Raw genomic sequence first — 22,975 nt, 5'->3', positions numbered from 1 at the left:
GAATTTTCTTTTCTGAATTCGGTAACTGAATACATTTATTTTTTGTTTAATTTTTTTAAAGATCTTACTTATTTATTTGACAGAGATCACAAGTAGGCAGAGAGGCAGGCAGAAAAAGAGGGGAAAGCAGGCTTCCTGCTGAGCACAGAGCCCAATACGGGGCTCCATCCCAGGACCCTGAGATCATGACCTGAGCCGAAGGCAGAGGCTTTTACCCACTGAGCGACCCAGGCGCCCTGAATGCATTTAGATAGCAAGGAATAAACATTCTACTATATATTAGTCATATTCCATAGAAACAGAGCCAACAAGATGTGTTCATTTTAAGGAATTGGTTCACTTGAGTGTGGAGGCTTTATAAGTCCAAAATCGTCAGAGGAGGCCAAGAGGTTACAGACTGCGCTTTGAGTCCAGCCAGTCTGAGGACAGAGTTCCCTCTTGGTTGGGACTGGATGCTACTGGTGATGGTCACTGTCTTTCTGCTTTTAAGACCTTCAAATGACTGGCGAGGTCCCATCCAGAGGTTAATCTGCTTTACCTGAAGTCCACCAATTCAAGTGTCAATTTTATCCAAAAAATTCCTTCATGGAAACATCCAGGAGAATGTTTGACCAATTTCTAGGCCCTGTGGCCTAGCCAAGTTGACACGTACAATTAACAGTCACATGCTAGGAAGAAAAGAAATAGGACATTTTTGCTGTATAATTACTCTTTTACCAATACACAAAAGTATGCACTAATAAAAGATAAAATAATACATTTTATTTTGTGGAAAATGACAGAATTAGAAAAATCAAAGTTTCATTTGGATAAGAAAAGCATGCTATTTGGGGCAGCTAAGATGACTGTGAATTTTTAAGTTAAATTGCTTGGACAAAAATTTCTCCTCTTTGAGTCAATGTTGGGTATAGTGTTATAAAGAAATAGCTCCTCCTAAATGATACCTATGTCTTTCACTGAAGAACTACCTCTGTGTTCTTTAGAGATCATGGATTCATGATGTCCTAGTCTTTACTTCATCTGTGTTTCTTCCTAAGTCTCTGCTTCCTATATCTGTTTACTGTTTCCCTTTGTTAATTCTCCCATTTTTATTTGTCGCTATTTCCTTCAGCAACTTTTCAGTAAATCATGGCATTTTGCAAGAAATAAATGAACACGCTCTTAGTAGATTGTTCTATATAAAATGTATGTATCTTTTTTTTGTATTTGCTTATTTGGTAATTGTCTTTGAGGCAAAAGGAAGGGGCAAGGTACATTCATCTTACCAAACAATAGAGAAATGAAACATTTACTCAAATTTAGTGGTAAATGTAATGAATAATGAAGGTTATATTTCTCTGAGTGACAAAAGAAATTTACATAGTTTAGCAATGTATATCATAGAATAAAAATAGTTTGTGTAGTCCTGTATCTCCCCTTGAAATAGATTTCCCCCCACAGAATGATATTTTCTTGCTAATTTAATTATTCTCTTCTCTGTACCTTGAGAATTCTAGTGCTATCCAGATGTGAAATATGCCTTAAAAAAAAGAAGTGTTTCATTATGAAATGACATGCATGACATATTTGCTTATAATGACACCATATAGCCAAATTCCCAAAGCAGCAACAACAAAGTTTCTCAGGCCCTCTTAACAACTCATTTGTATTCTTTCAACATGATTCCTTGCTTATGTGCTGCCTCCTTGGTTTGGGCCAAGGTTATAACTGATTTATATATTTTGCTGCCTCAGGAAAACACTGATACTTTATCTCCAAAAAAAAAGAAAGAAGAAAAGGTGATGAAGGAGAATTTCAGTATTTTTTAAAGACTGAAAAAATTAGACATCAAACTCTGGAGTAGAGAGTACACGTTTTTCATGCTTCCAAAGCAAGTAAATGCAAGGAGAAAGTACTTGGTCAGAGTGATCCATGAAGACAGCAGTCTGATGAACAAGAGTGCTATTCCAACTGTAGGAAGTGGCCAAGGAGACAACTCAAAACATCACCAGCTTTTGAGAAAGACACCATCACCTGTTAACTATCTTTGATTTGAGGTTACTTTTGAGATGAGAATGGTATGCTCACAGTTATCTTTGAGATTCTTCTAGAAAAAGGAATTTACCCTTGCCAGAGGTTCAAGGCAAGAGGAGAAGATCTTAAATATTTGAATATAGTGTTATGCTCCACAAATAAGTGAAACCATATGATAGTTGACTCTCTCTGCTTGACTTATTTCACTCAGCATAATCTCATCCAGTCCGGTCCATGTTGCTACAAAAGTTGTGTATTCATCCTTTCTGATGGAGGCATAATACTCCATATGGACCACATCTTCCTTATCCATTCGTCCGTTGAAGGGCATCTTGGTTCTTTCCCTAGTTTGTGTTCTATAGGTAGCATTTCTTTCTCCACAGGAGCATTGTCTTGCCTCCTGCTCCCCTAGCTTCATTTGTACAAGGACTGTTTTATATATTGTAGTGTCTCTGGAACCTCATATTGGTCTCGAATAAGATTGCCTATTAAATGAATATTTGTTAAGCTGAGTTAAACTGATTTCTCACTATTAATATATGATTAATTCTAGCTTTAGCGTATTGTGCTGTATTGTGAGATCTTAGAATCACTGGGATTGATATTCTTTTAAGGCCCAGTAGAAGTATTTAAGTAACAGTAACATAATAGTAACATTGGTTTTATGAATCATTTGTTTTTATGAATCAACTTACAAAAGGAGACTTAGAGGCAAATTTCAGGGTTGAATATAGAACATCCATCTCTAAATAAGTTAATGGCTACAAAAACCCTGATATACTTCGAATCCCTACCCAAAGAACACAAAATGTTGATTTTCAGTGACTTTGGTTCAATTTAAATTCTTCAGAATTTTTTTCCTGAACTGTCTCCTGAAGGCAACTAATGCATAGCTGTATGCCCCCTTTGTCTTCTCAGACACTGGTGTTCCTCTACCACCTATATTTGGTTATTTCTAACTTGGTAGGGGTTAGCACTAGAATCAGAAATTGCAGACTAATAGTCTGTACCCAAATAAGTCTCACATAGTTGCTCTGTTTGGTATTTTAGAAATTGGTATTTGTATCTCAGAGTCCCTAAAACCATCCTTGGGTTCCATGATTGCTAGAAGGACTTGTAGAACAAAGAAAAACTGTTATTATACTCATGGTTACAGTTTATTACATCAAGAGGATAAAGATTAGAATTAACAATGGAGAAAGGTACATAAGGCAATGTTAGGAGACTCCCAGCAAAAGTTTCCAGGTGTCCTATCCCAGTAGTCATGGGGACAGTGCTTAATTCTCCCAGCAATGATGTGTGATGGCATGCATGGAGTACTGCCAATCAGGGACATTCACCTGAAACTTGGTATCCAGTGTTTTTCTTGGTTGGTCACATAGGGGTCCATTCTGTCTAGGGGTCAGGCTGATATCACAGAAGCCATAAATCACTTGGTTGGCATAGACTCTCAGACATGGTCTGAGGGTATTCTAAGGGTTTCCAGGGTACCTTCTAGGAGCCTGACGAACGCCACACCTTTCTGTGTAGTGTGTGGCGTGTAGTCAACCCAGACCCGCTGAGTGAATCCTAGACCACATAGTATTAATAAAAACCTATGAGATTTAGGAAATTTCACATTAAATATGGATTTTTGGATTTTCTTCAAAAAGTGGACAAACTGGCTTATGTGTCAACTTGGCCTCCAGTGGTAAGAGCTGAGCAGCTGTTTTTACTTTAGAAAAGGCATGTTCTTTCCAGCCTACTGTAGTCCTTCAATATTACACCCAGTTTTTTTCACTCAATTGCATCACTTGTTCATCTCTTATGAACATTAACTTATTGATTATTTAGAAAGTAAGATATTTGTTGGTGATTCAGAATCAAAAACAGATCATTCTTTTACCTACTGAATTGGTCATGTATCTCAAGTTGTTTTTTCTATGCTACTTTGTTCACCATTTCATTGCTTAAGACATGGGATAAATTATTATTCCTGAGAAATCAACATTATTCAAATTTAAAAAAAAACCCAGAAGATTACTCTGGGCAAGTTTTCAAAATTTTTTTGTCCAGTGATGACGGCAACAAAGTAATTATAGATCATCTACTTTTTCTAACCTTACTCATCCTTTTCTCCTAAATCACCCTCACCTAAATCAAGGGAATAAATATTATATCTTACTTTAATAAGATTTTATTCAATATCACATATAAATTTTTCTTGGAAGCCAGGACACAAACTTTTAGGCTACCTATAGCCACTTTTTATTGGGACCTGGTCTAAATTAAGAATACCCTATATAACCTGACTACCACGTTAGAATGAAAGCAGTTTGCAGAACAAAAATGCCGCACACCCAGGTACTTCTTAGATAAATGCTCTTTAGAAAATAGATACAAAATATGGCACCTGGATGGTGCCATCATCTAAGTGTCGGGCTCTTGGTTTCAGCTCAGGTCACGATCTCAGGGTTGTGGGATTGAGCCCCGCATCAGGCTCTGGGTTCAGTGTAGAGTCTGCTTAAGACTCCCTCTTTTTCTCCCTCTCTCCTCTCCCCCTTCCAAAAAAAAATAAATCTTATAAAAGAAAAGCAAAGAAAAGCAAATAAAAGAGGTATAAAGCAGTTTATATTCTTTTCTCCGGAAGCCCGATGCAGTCCCAGCTCTGTGTCCTTTCAGAAGCTTTAGCTGCCTCATTACAGAACAGTTTGCTCAAGGCACACATCCGTCAGTACAGAGGCAGGACTAAGATAACTGAATTCCTCCTAACCCAAGGGCTCAGAGCAGGGCATTTAAGGATCAAGCCTGAGCGTTACCCATAGCGATGTGGCTATAGTCTGAATTTTATAGAGTAATTGCTTGCCTTACAGTTGAAGCTTAAACTAACGGACACATCCATAATTCCATAACATCTCGGCTGAATTTTTAAATAAATTACAAATATCTTAACATCTCTACAGATTTCTAGTGAGGATGGTTACTGTTGAGAGAATGGATATCATGATCTGTCTCCTAGTTCAAAGCAGAGCTGCACTTAAAATGCCCATGTGTGCAGGTACATCCTTAAATTTCTGTGGGCATTATGGAGAAATTAGAGACTTCATTGGTGACTCGGTGGTTATTATACTTTCTTTTGCCGAAACTCATTTTGAAAGGAAAAACATGCCGGTTTTCCCAAATTAAAAGTAATGGTTAATAAAGGACTATGACTTATATTACATGGAATGTATGGCTATGTGGCCATAATGTAATAAATCATAATGAAAATGAATGTAGGTAGGGGTAAACGGAAAAAACCAAAAAACAAAAAACGCTTCACTTGCAGCAGCTCACTTGACTGGCTTTGAGATTTGTTCTTAATAACAACAGGCAAAACAAATATAAAAATCTGAGAAATACTGTGTTAATCAATGGAGCATTATAAAGGCAGAGTCTCTCTCTCGAGTTAGTAATTATCAAGAATTGGAAGTTCCATTTAGAGCTATATCTATAGCTTAGAGCCATTAAAAAGTCAGCTTTATTATGAAAAGTCCTGCAGGAAAACGAAATTCGTTGTTAAGAAGTCTCTAGCTCCCAATCTCTTTTCCCCTCATTGAACTATTGTTTTTACAGCATTATTTTAGATAACTAAGGTTTCTTAGGAGCATAAGGATCACATTATAACAAAATAGATGGTATTTAATGCAACATTCATAGTATGGATGGGACTAGAAAGAGACAGGTGGGAAGATTTGTGAATATCTGAGCCATTTCCTTTATACCCTGTGATTTTGTTTCACACACAGCCTTTTAGCTTATTAAGCATTCATTCTTTTGATGTTTAAAAATGGAATGATTTTTCTTTGTTTAAAATTTATATCAAACAACAAGAACTTGAGCTTACTTTTCACTGTGGACATAAATTCTTACATTCTGTGTATATGTATCCTCATTGTAGCCACTGTACATATAGTTCTACATGTATAAGTCCTGAATGCTCTTTTCTCCCTTCAGGCACGTGCACCTGAATGTTTATAGCAGCAATGTCCACAATAGCCAGACTATGGAAAGGACCTAGATGTCCATCAACAGATGAACGGATCAAGAAGAAGTGGTATGTATGTATGTATGTGTATATATGTGTGTGTATGTGTATATATGTATATACACACACACACACATATATACACATACACATATACGTGTGTGTGTGTGTGTGTGTGTGTGTGTGTGTGTGTGTGTATAATGGAATACTATGCAGCCATCAAAAGAAATGAAATCTTGCCCTTTGCAACGATGTGGATGGAACTAGAGGGTATTATGCTGAGCGAAATAAGTCAATCAGAGAAAGAAAATTATCATTTGATCTCCCTGATATGAGGAAGTTGAGAGGCAATGTGGGGGGTTTGGAAGTAGAAAAAGAATAAAATGAAACAAGATGGGATTGGGAGGGAGACAAACCATAAGGGACTCTTAATCTCATAAAACTGAGGGTTGCTGGGGGGAGTGGGGTAGGGAGAGGGGGGTGGGGTTATGGACACTGGGGAAGGTATGTGCTATGGTGAGTGCTGTGAAGTGTGTAAACCTGGTGATTCATGGACCTGAACCCCTGGGGCTAATAATACATTATTTGTTAATTAAAAAAATTAGAAATTAAAAAAAGTTCTTCCTTAACATACTCAAATTGTATCCATCTTAGGGATTCTTTTCTTTGCCTACTCATGCAGCAGCACTCCCCAAAGCGCTGTAAGATAAATGTGATTGGGAACATGCATAAAAATGCAGTTGGCAAAGAAGCAGGGGGAAAAAGAGAAACAGAAAGAAATTCTGTGTCAGGGAAAGGGATATTTTATGTGCAGGAACTACAGAAGGCAATAAGATGCTGGGTAGTATTTCTCCTTCGTTCGAAGGAATGTCATAAAATGTGTTAATCATTAAAGGAGCCAAACGCTTTTAGATACCTCATTCATGTGTTATCTTTAAATAAATCTGAAGCTGGTGCTTGTGCTGCTAGTGATTTTCTGTCTGCAATGAGGAGAAATGAGTTACTATTCTTAATTGTATGATAGTGAAACCCTTGGTCGGTAGGGCACATTGCCTTCATTTGCGAGCAGTTTTATTGTTTTTATTTCAGGGATGGTACAGCACGTTTTGTCAGTTTTGAAAGTTTTCCAGTTAAATGTTTAATGATGGGTGGGCTGAGGCTGAGGGGCGAAAGAACAGGTCTCAAAATTCTCTCTTCCTACGGCTACCCAGAATGTACTCTGTACTTTGAATTCTCCCTCTGGACAGAGCTTCAGAGCAAATGAGGTATGTACTTTTAAAAATATTCATAAACTAAACAGGAAAAAAGTTCACAAGATAACAGTTATTTTTATTTTTTCAAATATGAAGATGCAGAGTTCCAGCATTTAGAGCGAACCCTCAGTTCTCAGTTAAGCCCAATCATTGCCTCTCATTACTTATATTTTAATTTTGATTCTCTCTTCAGTATACCCCTTTAAATAACCATAACGTTATTCAAATGTGTATACTGAAAACTTCTAGAACATGAACACATTTAATAGGCATCTGTGGGATTATTATTATGACCTGAAATTTTTAAGTATTCCATTAAAGAGCCTCGTTCTTACCAAGATACCAAGCGGTTTGATAAGTTATGGAGAAGGGGACATGACTGTGAGCTCAGAGAGAGAGGTGTCTGCATCATCTTTGTCACTGTCTTCCTAGCACCTGGTAGGGTGCCTGGTGTGTATGCAGCAGGAGTTTAATACCTGCTTTAGTTTGAATAATCAGAAAAGAAGATCATGTCCATGCTGTGATTGACATACACAATGCATTATCTCATTTAATCCTCAAACCCCTCAAGTAGGTACCACTTTCATCCTTTTTATTAATGAGACTAAGAACTTTAAGACCAGTGAGCGTTTGTGGCTTACCCAAGGTCACAGAACAGAACTAGTTGTGGGACTGAAATTTGAAAGAAAATTCTTGAACCTTCTACTGCACTAACGTGCTCTTGCCACAGAGTTCTGAATACCTGAACTGTTTTAGAAGGAAGGAAGAAGTTCAAGATTTGCAGCCAAAGTGCCCTTGAGACCCAGTGGTTTTCTTGTCCCAGCGCAGTGATGGTTGCCTGGAATGTTCCCGAAAGACGTTAAATGGATGTAGGAGGGCTCTGAGTGTCTGCTTTGGGCAGGAGACTTTTTTTTTTTTTTAAATACAAATATTTCCAAATGGGAGAGGAGGAAAAAAAAATCTTAGAAATCTTTATTATCCCATGAAAAGCCTTTTGAATACATGTGAGGAAAAATCCCAGCCACGTGAGGCCGGGCTCAGATGTGACGCCGACGACCGTTGATAGGTCCAATTACACCATTTATTCTAATAATGACACCAACTTATTTTCTTTTAATCTTCCACTCAATTTTCTGTGCTAAGTTTAGATTTTTGTAACATTAAACTGTTTCTGAAGCAGTTTCTAAGGAAACCTCTCCGGCGAGGCACTTAAATCAGTAATTAGAAAGTCGTTCTGTGTGAATTAAGTGAAACCGGCTGCGAGCCTGGAGGAACAGATGGGAAGGGGCAGTCGCACAGATCCCAGCTCCAGTGGCCTCCAGGGTTACTCCGTTTCTGACAGCCCCTGGGAAAACAAGCCTTCCAAGGTCCCCAAGGATGTTCAAGGTCCAAATGTAAGAACAATTTTTTAGTTACCAAACTTTGTGCCACTCCCCCCCCACCCCAATGATCTTGCAGCCTCCCCTTGTTCCAGAACTTTGTACCATCCCTGATAACGCGCTCTTCCCGCCAACCCACTGCACACGCGAGGTCAGCAGTAGGGAGGGGCTGCAGGGTCCGGGCTTGGACCCTCTCCAAAGACCCCAGCTTTCTGGGATTATTTTACCTGTCACACTTAACTGAAACCGATGCAACTCCCTTTCTGGAATCTTGTATCCCATGTTGGTGGAAAGTCAAGACTGGTCCCAAAATTTTGGACCAAAAAAAAAAAAAGTATTTTTTTTTTTTTCTGGTGCCAGGGCTGGGAGGTACGGAGTATGGTTTCCCTGACTTCCTGTCTGGCTCTGGATGCCTGCCTCTGCCTCTCCGGACCTCTCTCGGTTCTGCGCTTTCTCTTCTCCACTCCATCTCCGGCTGACTCTCCCCAAATCAAAAATTCGTCCTAGTCTATCATTCAGAGCAATCCCACCTTCTGCAGCCCTGACGGCAGACTGAAGCCCAGACCTACTTTTGGGTACTCAGACAGATCCAGAAGCTGGCTAAACAAAGCCTCCGGGCTCTGTCCGCAGCATGAAGCCCCCGCAGAGGCTTTGCGAGGACAGATTTTCCTTCACCTTGGGCGGCTCAGGCTCTCGGTATGGCCTCTCTCCCTCAGGAAGGCAGAGGGCTACAGTGAGCGCTTTGTTCACGTACATACTTTCTCTCCAGGTTTCTTTTTTCCAGGCAGAGGGATGTTCATTGAGGTAACACGTTTGGTCTCTTATTGTCCCTTTGTTCTGTCCTTTGGTGAATCTGGGACAAGAGGCCGGGCACCCGCAGCCCACATCCCTGCTCTGGGGTCTTGTTCTTTGCCCCCTGCAGGGAGGCCACCACACTTGCAGGTCGTTAGTTTTGAGGGGCAGGTTCTCCCCCCTCACTTATTTATTTATTTATTTTTAACTCTGCTCACCTCCCAAAGCAATAAAGGGAACCTTCTGATGTCAGTTTATTTGACTTTTATGTGTCACTCTCTCAGTTATTTGCAAATGTATGTGGAGAAAGGGGGAGTATTTGTTGGTTCCCTCAAGACCCATCTGGTTTTCTTTTCTTTCTTTTTTTTAAAGATTTATTTATTTATTTTAGAAGGAAAGCTAGCACAGTGGAGGGAAGCAGAGAGAGAATTCAAGCAGACTCTGTACTGAGTAGAGGAGCCCAACACAGGGCTTGATCCCACAGCCCTGAGATGGTGACCTGAGTGGGGATCAAGAGTTGGTCCCTTAATGGCCTGAGGAATCCCAAACGCCATCTGATTTAATTAACGCATCATCCCTCACCACTAGTAACATGTTTCCCCTTTAACCAATATCCTGATCTCAAGCCAGACCGTGGTACCCTTCAGTCTCAGAAGACAATCTAATCTCCTACTTCAGAAGGAAAATTAAGCCAACTGTGTCTTACTTTGCCTCAAGTCATGAGCCTACTTCCTGTCTTTCCTCTTATTTTCAAAGAAGGAGCTGTTTCACCCTGAGAGTAACCGCTTGACATCGTTTGTTTGTTTTTTTTTTTTTTTTAGAACACACAGAAAGAGAGAGAGAGAGAGAGGGAGAGGGTGGGGCAGATTGAGAGAGGTTTTTTTTGAAAGGTATTATTTCTTTATTTGACAGAGAAAAAGAGAGACAGAGAGAGAGAGAGAGAGTGACAGAAAGAGAGAGAGCACACAAGCAAGGGGAGCAGCAGAAGGAGCCTGATGTGGGACTTGATCCCAGGACACTGGGATCACGATCTGAACCAAAGGCAGACGCTTAACCGACTGAGCCACCCAGGGACCAGAGAGAGAAATTCTTCAGCAGGCTCCATGCCTGGGGTGGAGCCAGATGCAGGACTCGATCTCATGACCCAGAGATCATGACCTGAGCTGAAATCAAGAGTCAGACACAGAACTGACTGAGCCACCCAGGTGCCCTCCATTGAATTCTTAGGTACAAAACCAAATGAATCTTTATTGTCATTCAGTTTTCCTTCCTGCATCACTTAGAAGATTAACCAGCTCCTTAAAATTCTTGGATTTCATGGCACTACTGTACAGTGCAGTCTCTGGGACCTTCCAGACCAAGGTTTGCATTCCGCATCTACTACTTACTGTGAGACTTTGCACGAGATTCTCAGCCTTTCCAAACCTCCGTTTCACCATTTGTACGATAATGGTAGTAACAGTGTCCTCCTCACAGGGCAGGTACCAGTAAACTAGAGACGAGTACATGCTAAGCTCTTTACCCTGGTTCAGGGCCCTGAAGTCTTCAGACCCAGGCTTCCCTGCAGTGACTTGCTCAGGACACTTTGCAAAACTGTGTCCAGAAATCCCGGGCATTGTTCATTCTCATCTTCTTGAACTCCACAATATTTGCTTCTCTTGGTTTCCTGGACACTGTACTCTCTCTCCCTCTCTCTCTCTTTTTTAAATCTCTCTTCCCCTCCTCCACTTTTAGTCACATTTTCTGGCTCATCCTCTTTTATTTCATATTTAAGTGGCTGGAGTTTCTTGAAGCCTCTTCTCATGTTTTATTCTTTCCCCGGGAGATTTCATCCACATCCACGGTTCAGTTCTTATCTATCCCCTGATGACTCCTAGATTCATTTTTCTCGTTAGGCCTGTCCTCTGAGTTGCACAGTTACCTATCCACTATGTGTGGTCACAGGTACCCACCAACTTTGTGTGCCTCGAAGGAAACTCTAGGTGTTCCCTTTCCTCACCAAACTGACTTGGACTTGAGTTTTTGAACATCCCAGAAATCCTTCCCATACCTATTAGGCAGGCCAGGCTCCCTTGTTTCAGTGTTCGTAGGGCTCACTCTCTCCCTGTCAGACTTCTCCCCCAGTTACAATTGTTTAACTAGTGATTTAGTATCTTCCTCTCCAGGTAGTACAAGCTCCAGGACAGCTAAAGTGTCTGTCTTATTAACAACTGAATAAACAGCAGGTGGTGTTTCCCCTCACATTTTTCACATTGACTTCGTATTTTACCTCACATTTCATGAGTAGTAACAATATGTTATGTGCAGAAACAATAGAATCCATGGCACATAGCCATCACTTGAAAATGTTAGCTATTACAGTTTTAGCCACCAATCTGTAACTTCTCTCTATCCCTTCAAATGCTGCTGTATTCCAGGGTTTCTATCTCTCATGTCCTACTTTACATATCTTTTTTAAGCAATTTAATCTATTCTCTGGTTTAACCTCTCCCCTATGTGCCAACACTCTAGTGGGGCACTTAGTTTATACTGAAAGATTTGGGAAATGCTCTTTGAGGAGTAATATTAAGTGCAGAGACCTTCGGGATAAGTATGAGACCTTCAGGATAAGTATGGGCCAGAAGTCTTAATGACTTCTATAGGAAATTAGCTCTGAAAGCCTACCTTGGCTTTTAAGTCAGCCACCGAGCATGAGGTATCTGACACACAACATTCCAAATACATTTGTCACCTACTGGGGCTGTCTCTTCTTGTGTTGAGGTCCTACCCTTTCTGATTTGGTGACGTGATGTCACTGAGCTTGACTCTGCCTTCATCTTCTATTTGTACCCATGCAGGCCTCTCATTCAGCTTCAGTGAGTCTGCTAACTGGAACATAGACCAAAGAGCAAGAAATATTAAATGTTCACGTAAAGAAATATTACTATATAGTGGCGTAGCTCAAGGGTTGCTAACTTGTTCTGTAATCCCAGTGGCTTAAATTAGAGCTTCAATTAATTTAAGCTTTTCAGGGCCAAAAAAATTAATAAGAATAAAAATAAATAAATAAAATGCATGCCCAGGGCAAACAGGAAAAAAAAAAAAAGGTTTCAGTGATTCTTCTAGATGTTGGGAGGAAAGCTTCCTCTCACCCATGGTCAGTGCTATAAACAGTCAAGGTGATACATACCCACGTTGTTCTGGGTTCCCAATGTCAAAACTCTTTAACTGATATGCAAAGCTATTTTTTTTTTAATTTTTAATTTTTTATAAACATATATTTTTATCCCCGGAGGTACAGGTCTGTGAATCGCCAGGTTTACACACTTCACAGCACTCACCAAAGCACATACCCTCCCCAATATTTTTAACAAAGCAAAAATTATTAATAGTATTCCTTCTCACTCTCAAAAATATCTTGATTTGGGTAATCAATTGTATGACCAACTTCCTTAAAGTCCACCCAACCTAGAGTGGTAGAGTGATTGATGCCATAGGGAGGATGGGTTCAAATTTTGGCTGTTTGATGTGCTCAAACCTCACCTCCCTGTGACTTCTTCACAGCCCTTGGTATACTTTGTAGAGAGCTGGTCTAAACTGGGACCTCCTTAACCCTGCAGAGATGTTCTACTTACATTTAATTCTAAGAGACGGGGAATCATTTCCAATCTCTTTCATACAGGATACTTTCTAACTCCTAATATGAATTCAAGCATCTTTTCTCTGATATTCTCAGATTCAGCATACTAGGGAGTATAACTTTGCCAAACCTAGAAACTCTAGTTCTGCCTTCTACTTTACATCATACAATCAAAATAGTCCACTGAAAGATTCAGCTAAGAAGGAAGATTTATCCAGGTCATCATAACTGTGAGACTTTGAAGCAGCTCACAACTTTAAAACATCAAGCTCTTGAGCTTTCCTTTATCCATACATGTATACATTATTCACACACCTGTTCATAAATCCATAGAAATAAGCACAGGAGTCTGGAGGGTTATTCATTAAGTGATAATTATAAAAGCTGTTTGTTTTTAAGTCAAACTGAAGAATGAAAAACAGAAAAATCCTTCTGGTTACATTTTCATCAACAATCATTTCTTGAGTACCAGCTGTATGCTAGGCACCATGTAACTATTTTGAAATAGCATAAACAATAAAATTATATAATCTGAAAACAAGTGGATTTTATTTTTGGTAGTTTGTAGCTCTCTGACCAAGTTAATTGCACATTTATTTTTTCCCGTGGAACATCATACTCTCTTCTGGTATGGCATACAGCATGCTATATTATAGCTCTCTGCAACCATTTTTATCCCCTCTGTCAAACTGTGATCCCTTCAGGGGAAACTCCATCTTTTCATCTTTATAATGCCAACTATTGGCCCAGTGCCTGGCTACAATTGATGTACTATTTTTTTTTCTCTTTTTGCTAGTTTTTTTTTTTTAACTTTTCCTTATATAAAGTCAATTTAGAGCTAAAATAATTGAGTGGAGTTGAAATCTGTGTGGCATGATTTCAATAGCAAGCTAAGAAAAGAGATAGTTACAGAAATACTTTCCTAAGTGAACTGAATTGAAAATAAACTCCCAGAACTTGATGTGAAATCTTAAGTTTAGAGACAATGTGTTAGTCTTCTGATGTGAAATCTTAAGTTATGAGAACAATGTGTAAGTTTCAGAGTGATTATAGGTTCCAGCAAACTTATCAGAGTTGGCGCATGATGAACTTTAATTTTATTTTGGGTAAAAACTGTATCTCATCAGGGGAATCTGAGTAGCTCAGTTGGTTAAGCAGCCACCTGTTGATTTCAGCTCAGGTCATGATCTTGGGGTCCTGAGATTGAGTCCCACCCCCGTAGGTGGGCTTTGTGCTCAGTGAGAAGTCTGCTTCAGGATTCTTTCTCCCTCTGCCTCTTCCCCTGCTAATGCATGCTCTTATGTGCGCACGCTCTCTCTCTCAAATAAGTAAATTTCAATAAAAAGGATCCATACATCATCATATCTCTCTAGTCTATCTAGATAGTACCTTAAAGTATGTGCTAGGTAAATGCTCATAGAATGAATGGGTCTATATTTATCATAGAATTGGCATTAAATGTTCTACGAGGAGTAGTATTTGTTTTGATGTTTAACATTTATCTTATAATAAGGAAAGCTATTACTTATAATATAATTATAAATAAAGCATATCTTAGGAGCTAATATTTCCTCATTAGCAGAGCAATTATTAAGTGCTCAAAAAATTTTGGGCAAAATAACAAAATCAAATGACCACAGTTTCCTCCTCTGTGATGGGTCTAGCAAAATTCGGCATTTTCCCTATTGCCATTTTTTATTCTATATCTGTTGCAGTTAGTTTTATGCTGATATTACTTATATTTATGCACTTGTTGATTTTACTCACTAGGAAACTTTAAGGCCAAGTCCATGGCAGCTTGGGATTGTGGAATGACCACATCCTGGCTCTAATGCCCCTGTCTCCTGATTCCATTAACTGTGTTATTTCCGGATTTGTTTCTATTGGTTAGTGTTTTTCTTACTTATAGGTCATATTTTTCTGTTTCTTTTTGTGCCTGGTAATTTTTGTTTTGATGCCAGGAATTGTGAATCACGTTGTTTGTTGCTGGGTTTTGTTATATTCTTTTAAATATTTTTGGGCTTTGTTCTGGCAGACAGGTAAGTTACTTGGAATTTGTTTGAACCCTGTTGTGGCTTGCTTTTAAGCTTTGTTTGGAGTAGTCTTTAGACTAAGGTTATGAACGTATACTTTTCAGGACTCTACCAACTGTCTCCTATATTGAGATCTTTTCATTCTGGCTTGTGGGACAGAAATTCTTAGTGCTGAGTTAATTCTGAATTGTTTGACAAACTGCTGTTTGGTGGTTCTTAAGATTACCACCTTATGGAATATGACCCTTGCAAGCACAGATCAAAATTGAGCAAAAGATTTAAGAGGAACTCTCTCCTCTAAGGTATTCTGCCATGATTCTTGATGCTTTCACCTTCCCATATTCTGATATCTATTTCCTTAACTCAGTGAGATGACTCAGTTTTCTGTTTGTGTTTCCACTCCATATTTTGAGGCATCAAAATTTTCCAGGCAGGAAGCTAGGGTGCATCTCATTCATTTTTATATTTTCAGAGATCACAGCCCTGTACTTTCTGTTGTCTAATGTCTGAAAGTAGTTGTTGATGTATTTCATCTGGTTTTCTTCTTATTTAATGTGGGAGGGTAAATCCAGTTCCTGTTATTTCTTCATGGCCAAAACCAGAGATTCATATACTGTATTATTTAAAAATTTGATGTCTGTAATAGGACTAAAGACTTTTAATTTGCTGTTTAAGAAAATAAAAGGACCAGGGTGCTTGGGTGGCTCAGTGGGTTAAGTGTCCAGCTCTTGATTTTGGCTCAGGTCATGATCTCGGGGTATAATGCTAGAGATGGGCTCCATGCTGTCTGTGGAGCCTACTTAGAATTCTCTCTCTGCCCCTCCCAATCCTCACTCACTCTCTTAAAAAAAAATACAAAAGGAAAATTTATGCTATCATTCTCATTTCATAGAAGATAGGCTATTTAACAACAACAATTTGAGAACTATCTATTCTCAGTATATAGTATATTCCTTTCTATCACTCCTATTAAGTAAATTTAGTTCATGAAAAATTTACATTATTCATTTTCCCATTGTGTCATATGAGTTGAGTTTATGTTAGGCTAGCTTTAATCTGTTGGTTTGTGGTCAGAGGCCACTGATCCAGGCCATGCCTACCTTTTGTCATTTGTGCTTTCTTGCCAAAAAGCACAAGATTCAGATAGACCAATGAGAAAGTGATAAATGTTTAGCAATAGGCCAGGGCAAAAACTCAGATCTCCTGACTCCTTGTCCAGTCCTATATCACAACGGGGTTTTCCATGTGTGTGAACATAGTCAGTTGAGCTTCTAGATACTCTAGACATTATCTTCCCATTGATGTGTAACATCTCACAAAATTGTTTTGGCCCTTTGTCACCAATGTCTTATCTGAGTTAAGTACAATTACTTTGATAAAAGTGCTGACTGATAATAGCTTCAAGAAATTAAGAAATATGCTCAATAAAGCAATTAAAATAAGAAAATTCAAATCTGTTCATGATTTGTATGAGAGATAGAGATGCTTACCAAATCTTCCATCTGCTCCCTAACATTTACCAGCCCCCTGTGTGAGGCAGACCATGTGACCAGTTCTGGCCAATTGACCGTGGGCAAAAGTGCATGTGTTGGTTTCATGCAGAAGTATAGAAAAACTGGAGTCTGACTCACCAAATACTTTTCCTCTGCTGTGGGGACTGTGGCCATTTGCACATTCCAGATGGTGGAGATAGAAATTTCCTTTAGCCTAGAGTTTTGAGGACTCTGTGTGGAAAAGTCCCTATAAGCCCACCATAGGCAGATAACATGAACTATAAGCCACTGGGATTTGGGGGTTACTATATAATCAGCCTATGCTGCATTCTCATTGGTTATGGGACATGGTCCTGAATTACTGATGAAGCAGTGAATGATTATGAACATACCTGCCAGTCTCCATCTTCATCACAATCAGTCACTCTGATTTTTATCTGTCAAATATTCTTTCCTTCTTAGGCTGCTGCATATCCTGGCAGCTTTGAGAATGAGTGTCATCTTTTGTAAATTGTTAGTCACTGTGATTGTGCTAAATGGATTGGATTGGGGTAATTATAGCAAGTCAGCCTATACTGAGTGAAATTTTATCAAATTGTGTATTTTTCTTAGCTGATATAGAAGTGGCCTTATGAGGCCATGAACTGCCATAAGTAGTTCATAAGGGAGGATGAGAAACACAGTATAACATGTGTTTTTTTTTAAAGATTTTATTTATTTATTTGACAGAGACCACAAGTAGGCAGAGAGAGAGAGAGAGAGAGAAGCAGGCTCCCTGATGAGCAGAGAGCCCGATGCGGGACTCGATCCCAGAACCCTGAGATCATGACCTGAGCCGAAGACAGCGGCTTAACCCACTGAGCCACCCAGGAGCCCATAACATGTGTTTTTAATGAATAAAGCCAATTTGAGATAGTTCAAACAATGAACATCAAGAAAAAGAATGTATTGGAAAATATTTTGCTATCTCATAGAACCTAAGAACATCTGCATGTAGGGCCTACTGGAGCAGGAGCTGAAAAGATAAGTCTCTTACCCAGGCAACACTCTTTCTCTTCAGTCTCTGGTCTCAGATCTGCTCACCATTCTGCTTTATTCTCTTTTATTAACTGGAATCATCTGCTTCTTTGTGTGCATGGGGGTAGATGGCTACCCGCAGTTCATTATGCTACAAGTTGGCGTTATCTTAGTTCTAGTCAGATGGCAGAAGTTAATTAGCTGTGTCTGAGTCTTTATTGCAAAGAGAAAAGTGTCATTGGCTAACATAAGATCAGAAGTGTGTGTGTGTGTGTGTGTGTGTAGCAGAAAGTTGGTGTGGTGCAGTAAGCAGTTCTTAAGGAAATCAAATCACTGTGACATGATCAGAGACCCTGAAGTTATTTCCATCCATTTGAGATATGGGGGGCATCTCAAGAGTAAATCAAGGAGTTGGTAGGAAAATCTCACCAAAAGTTTATCTAGAAAAAAAATTGAAAAATCTTAAGATCAGCAACAGTTTATTTAAGAATGAAAGGAATTGAATAATTGATTATTAAATACAGGAGCAGGGGATGAGATACAATGTAAATTCTGCTTAATTTATAGAGGCTTTTTTCCATTGGCATTTAATGCACCAGAAGAAGCAAAATGCATGTCATGGGGGAAGCATTCTTTAGTTTTACTTCTCCTCTCACACTCCTCTAACTTGGCTTTTATTTTTTTTTTAATTTTTAATTTTTTTTCTGCATCTTTTTTTTTAAGACTTTATTTATTTATTTATTTATTTGACACACAGACATCACAAGTAGGCAGAGAGGCAGGCAGAGGGTGGGGAGGAAGCAGGCTCCCCACTGAACAGAGAGCCCAATGTGGGGCTCAATCTCAGGATCCTGAGATCATGACCTGAGCTGAAGGCAGAGGCTTAACCCACTGAGCAACCCAGGAGCCCCCCCCCTTTTTAAAAAAGATTTTATTTATTTATTTGAGAGAGAGAGAGACAGTGAGAGAGGGAAAATAAGCAGGGGGAGTAGGAGAGGGCAAAGCAGGCTTTCCACTGAGTGGGGAGCCTGAATCGGGGCTCCATCCCAGGACCCTGGGATCATGACCTGAGCTAAAGGCAGATGCTTAAGGACTGAGTCACCCAGGTGCCCCTAACTTGACTTGTCTTAAAGGAGATGCATACATGCTGCAAAAGTTATTCGTTACATGGATAGTAAAAAAAAAAAAGAAAAAAGAAAAAAAGAAAAGAAAAATAAACCCTCCACCATACAACCCTCCACCAAAACAAAAACAACCCAACAGAGAGTACTAAAAAGCTTCAGAGTTTCCAAGAAAGGAACCGTTGTGAAAGTGAGCCTGGTATCTTAGCCAGAAGGCTCCAAAATGGGTACAGACCTTGAAGAAGGATGAAATGCTGGGATATAGAAAGAAAACATTTATTTTATATTTCTACTTATTCTTTAGCAAAAAATTCAGAAATAAATGAAGCTTTGCTGATACATAAATCAAGGTTGGTAGCCTAACATGGATTGCATGTTGGACTTGAGGTACCATGTCTGATACCTGAGGTAGAAGGCAATGTGCATCATGGCTAGGATCACAGACTCTGCAACCATATGTCTGGGTTTTAGTCCCATCTTTAATTAATTAATTAATTAATTAATTCTATTTATTTTTTAAGACTTTATTTACTTATTTGACAGAGATCACAAGTAGGCAGAGAGGTAGGCAGAGAGAGAGAGGGAGAGAGAGAGAGAGAGAGGAAGAGTAGCAGGCTCCATGCTGAGCAGCGAGGCCGATGCAGGGCTTGATCCCAGGACACTGGGATCATGACCTGAGGCGAAGGCAGAGGCTTTAAACTACTGAGCCACCCAGGTGCTCCTAGTCCTATCTTTTAGAGCAAACACTTATGGGACCTTCCCTGAAATCTTTAACTCTCTGTGCTTCTTTTGTCTCACCTTATACAAGACGAATAAAAATAGTATTTGTTTCATGGAATTGTTCTGAAGATAAATGAACTGATGCATGTAAAGCCCTTGGAAGAGTTGCTGATACAAGGACATAGGATGTGAGTGGTAGAAATAACTTTGATCCTGAGAGGTGAAGGGTAGTTCCACAGCACAGAGGAGCTGACAATGATACCTTCCCTCAGTTGGTCAGTTTCAGCACACTGTGACATACTGCCACTCAGATATACTTTGCTAATACAACTTACATCATTTAGTTCCAATGAGGGCAGAATGGTTTTTTAGTACCATTAATATATAGAAATAAGTAACAAATCATTTTTTTCATGTTAACTTATGTTAAGAACTTTAGATTTCTGGCTCTCAATGATTCTTTCCAAATCCTTTTCTTTCTCAAAATGGTAACTTATAGATTACCATTTGTCTTTATTTGGAATATATATAAGACATTTCACCCAATGCAAGAAAAGCAATTGGAAAAGAATACAATACCGTTCATCTCTGAATCACACTGATTGTGTTAGGCATCAGCACTATAAGGGAATCTTTCATTTGGGGTCAAATTAAAGAACAGACATCATCTTTGCCTTGGAAAATGAAAACGAAGACACCTGAGTAGCTCAGTTGGTTAAGCGACTGCCTTTGGGTCAGATCATGATCCCAGGGTCCTGGGATCGAGCCCTGCCTCGGGATCCCCACTACTTGGAGGCCTGCTTAAGAAAAAAAAGAAATGAAAACAGACCTCAAAGATAGAATGTGTGCATAAAATTGTAATGATTAGGAGGGCCAGAATGGGTTGGATTGTTCAGAGTTTTTTCCATCTGGTTGGGAAAAGGAGCAGGTAATTCCCACTCATATTGGGGAAGCCTGTGTGGGCTAGACCCCCAGGTACCTGTGCCATTGTGGCATAGACAGGTAGGTGAGGAAACATTTCATATTTTGTAGAAAAGACAAAAGCTCAGCAGAACTCAGGGCACTTGGGTGGCTCAGTCAGTTAAGCGTCTGCCTTCTGCTCGGGTCATGATCCTGGGGTCCTGGGATTGAGTTCCAAGTCGGGCTCTTTGCTCAGTGAGGAAACTGCTTCTCCCTCTCCCTGTCCTCCCCCCGTGACCGCCCCCCCCCACTTGTGTTCCCTCTCTCACTCTCTCTGACATAAATAAATAAAATCTTAAGAAAAAAATCCTCAGCAGAACTGATATTAGGAATTCTGGAAAATAGTAGAAAGTGTTTTCACACGGTTTCTGGAGATTAAGGATCAGGGAGACCATCCTAGGTTATTATCCCTGTGTGGCCGTGTTCCTTCATGAGCAGGAAAACCAGAATTTGGTTCTTGGGAAGAAGAACCAAATCAAAGGATGTGTTCAAATGTTGTTGTAGTCAATTCTGTGTGTCAACTCAATGGAGCCTCCGGGTGCCCAGATACTTGGTCCAGCATCACTCTGGGTGTGTCTAGGAGGGTGTTTTTGATGAGATGAATAGCTGAATCCAAGAATGAGTAAAGCAGACTGCTTCCTGCGAGTGGGTGGTCCCATCGGAAGTCCTGAAGAGAACAAAGAGATTGATCTTCCCAAGAACAACATGGAGCTCCTCGTGCCTGACTGTTGAGCTGGGACATTAGTCTTGTTTCCTATTTTTGAACTTAAACTGAAAAACAAGCTCTTCTTGGGTCTCAAGCCTGCCAGCTTTCAGACTGTAAGTAACGTCTTCAGTTCTCATGCGTCTGTAGCTGTCTGCGGGTCCTGGGACTTCTTAGCCTCCATAATCATGTGAGTCACTTCCTTACAATAAGTGTCTTCATGTCATAAGGCATACATATGTAAGAGATTACATATGTAATATATATGTCGTATATTATATATAGCATATGTGATATATTACACGTGTAATATATACATGTTTATATATACACACACACATACACATATATGTGTGTATATCTATAAAGCCCTAACACAAGTGTCAATAGTACTAAGAATGATGATTTCCATTCTAATACATTCTGATAGGATTAGAATGAAGAAAAATGGCCCACATACTGGCTTAGGCAAGATACACTTAAGAAATTGAACTTAGTGTAGAGATCTGAAAAACAAACAGACAAACAAAAGTAATTCTGAATCAAGAATACAAGGCATTCCAGAACTCAGCTTTTTATGCTAAATAACACATCTTGGTGTTAAAAACAGCATATGACTGCATAAATCATTTTATAGCATATTGGTAAATAGAAGAAAGGATTGTAAGTCAAGATCAAATGAAATCTGTATGTATATAAAAAGTGAATAACCCAATCTTTTAATAAGACAGCCTACCCTTCAGAATCACACCTTATATTTTTTGTGCAGTTTATGGAGTTGAATGTTGAGCATATTATTCTATTACTGAGTATTTTTTATTTGACTTTGTCTTTTAACCATTAATTAATATGGATTTCACCGTTCACTTAACACCATGGCACTGTGATTTGGCAGTGCAGGAAATAAACACTCGCAGCATGGCTTTTATTATTCCCTAGGCAGCCATGAAACCAAATAAAGCAAAGATGAGACCCAGTGTTTTGAATTTTACCTCTTTTCCTATGTGTAAAATGGTCTGGGTTTAGTGAAAAAATGTTTCCCTGAAACCTCAGAAAATGTTTGCTTGGACTGAGCCTCAAGAAAATTTAGAGTTAGAAAGAAAAGGAAAAAGACGCATTTTAATAATTTCAGTTAAAAAAAACAAACCTAGATCTATTAAGCTCTCAAATGGAACATATTGCATGATTTCTATGACTTCTGTTATCTTGGCCTTTGAAGTAATTTGGGTAGGTGCCTTCGTTGATAGGCAGCCAGACAATGGTATTAGTGAAACTGATCATGTGGGCACTAACCCCAACTCGAGCTTTACCAGTCCTACTAGTCTGGGCTTTTCTACCGTCTCAGGTATGCTTGTAATAGCTGGAGATTCTGGGATCGATTTCCTACGCTTCCCGTAGCCAAAAGCCAAATAGTGTTCATATTTCATTCCCAGCTTCACCGCAAGTCCAAGCTTTTGCCAAATACCCCAGTACCCGAATCCAGAATATATTCCTTGCAGACTTTCTTTCTCATAAGGCGTTATTTATGTGGCTGTCTTGGGGTGGGATAACGTGACTTTTAATTTAACCGAAAGGCAATCACAATGCACTCGATGCTACTGGTGAGAAAGCGTCTGTATGAGCACAGGGGTCTCTGGAGGAAGAATGAGACGCAGATGTGTAGCTCAGGCTGCCCGACAGTAACATTGTTATTCCCAACAATCAAGTCAGACTTCTTGGCAAACGAGTTTTGGGTAATACGCAGCTTATAATGTCTTTATACTCACAGACTGGCAGGGTCCGGCGGATCTACCCGCTCATACCTTACATTCCTCTTGAAGAATAAGGAAAAGAAATCCAGGAAAGTGGAGTGTGGGGAGATTGTTG

The sequence above is a fragment of the Mustela erminea genome, chromosome 2 (assembly GCF_009829155.1).
Source record: "Mustela erminea isolate mMusErm1 chromosome 2, mMusErm1.Pri, whole genome shotgun sequence".
Classification (NCBI taxonomy): Eukaryota; Metazoa; Chordata; class Mammalia; order Carnivora; family Mustelidae; genus Mustela; species Mustela erminea.
Note: the sequence above shows the minus strand (reverse complement) of the source record.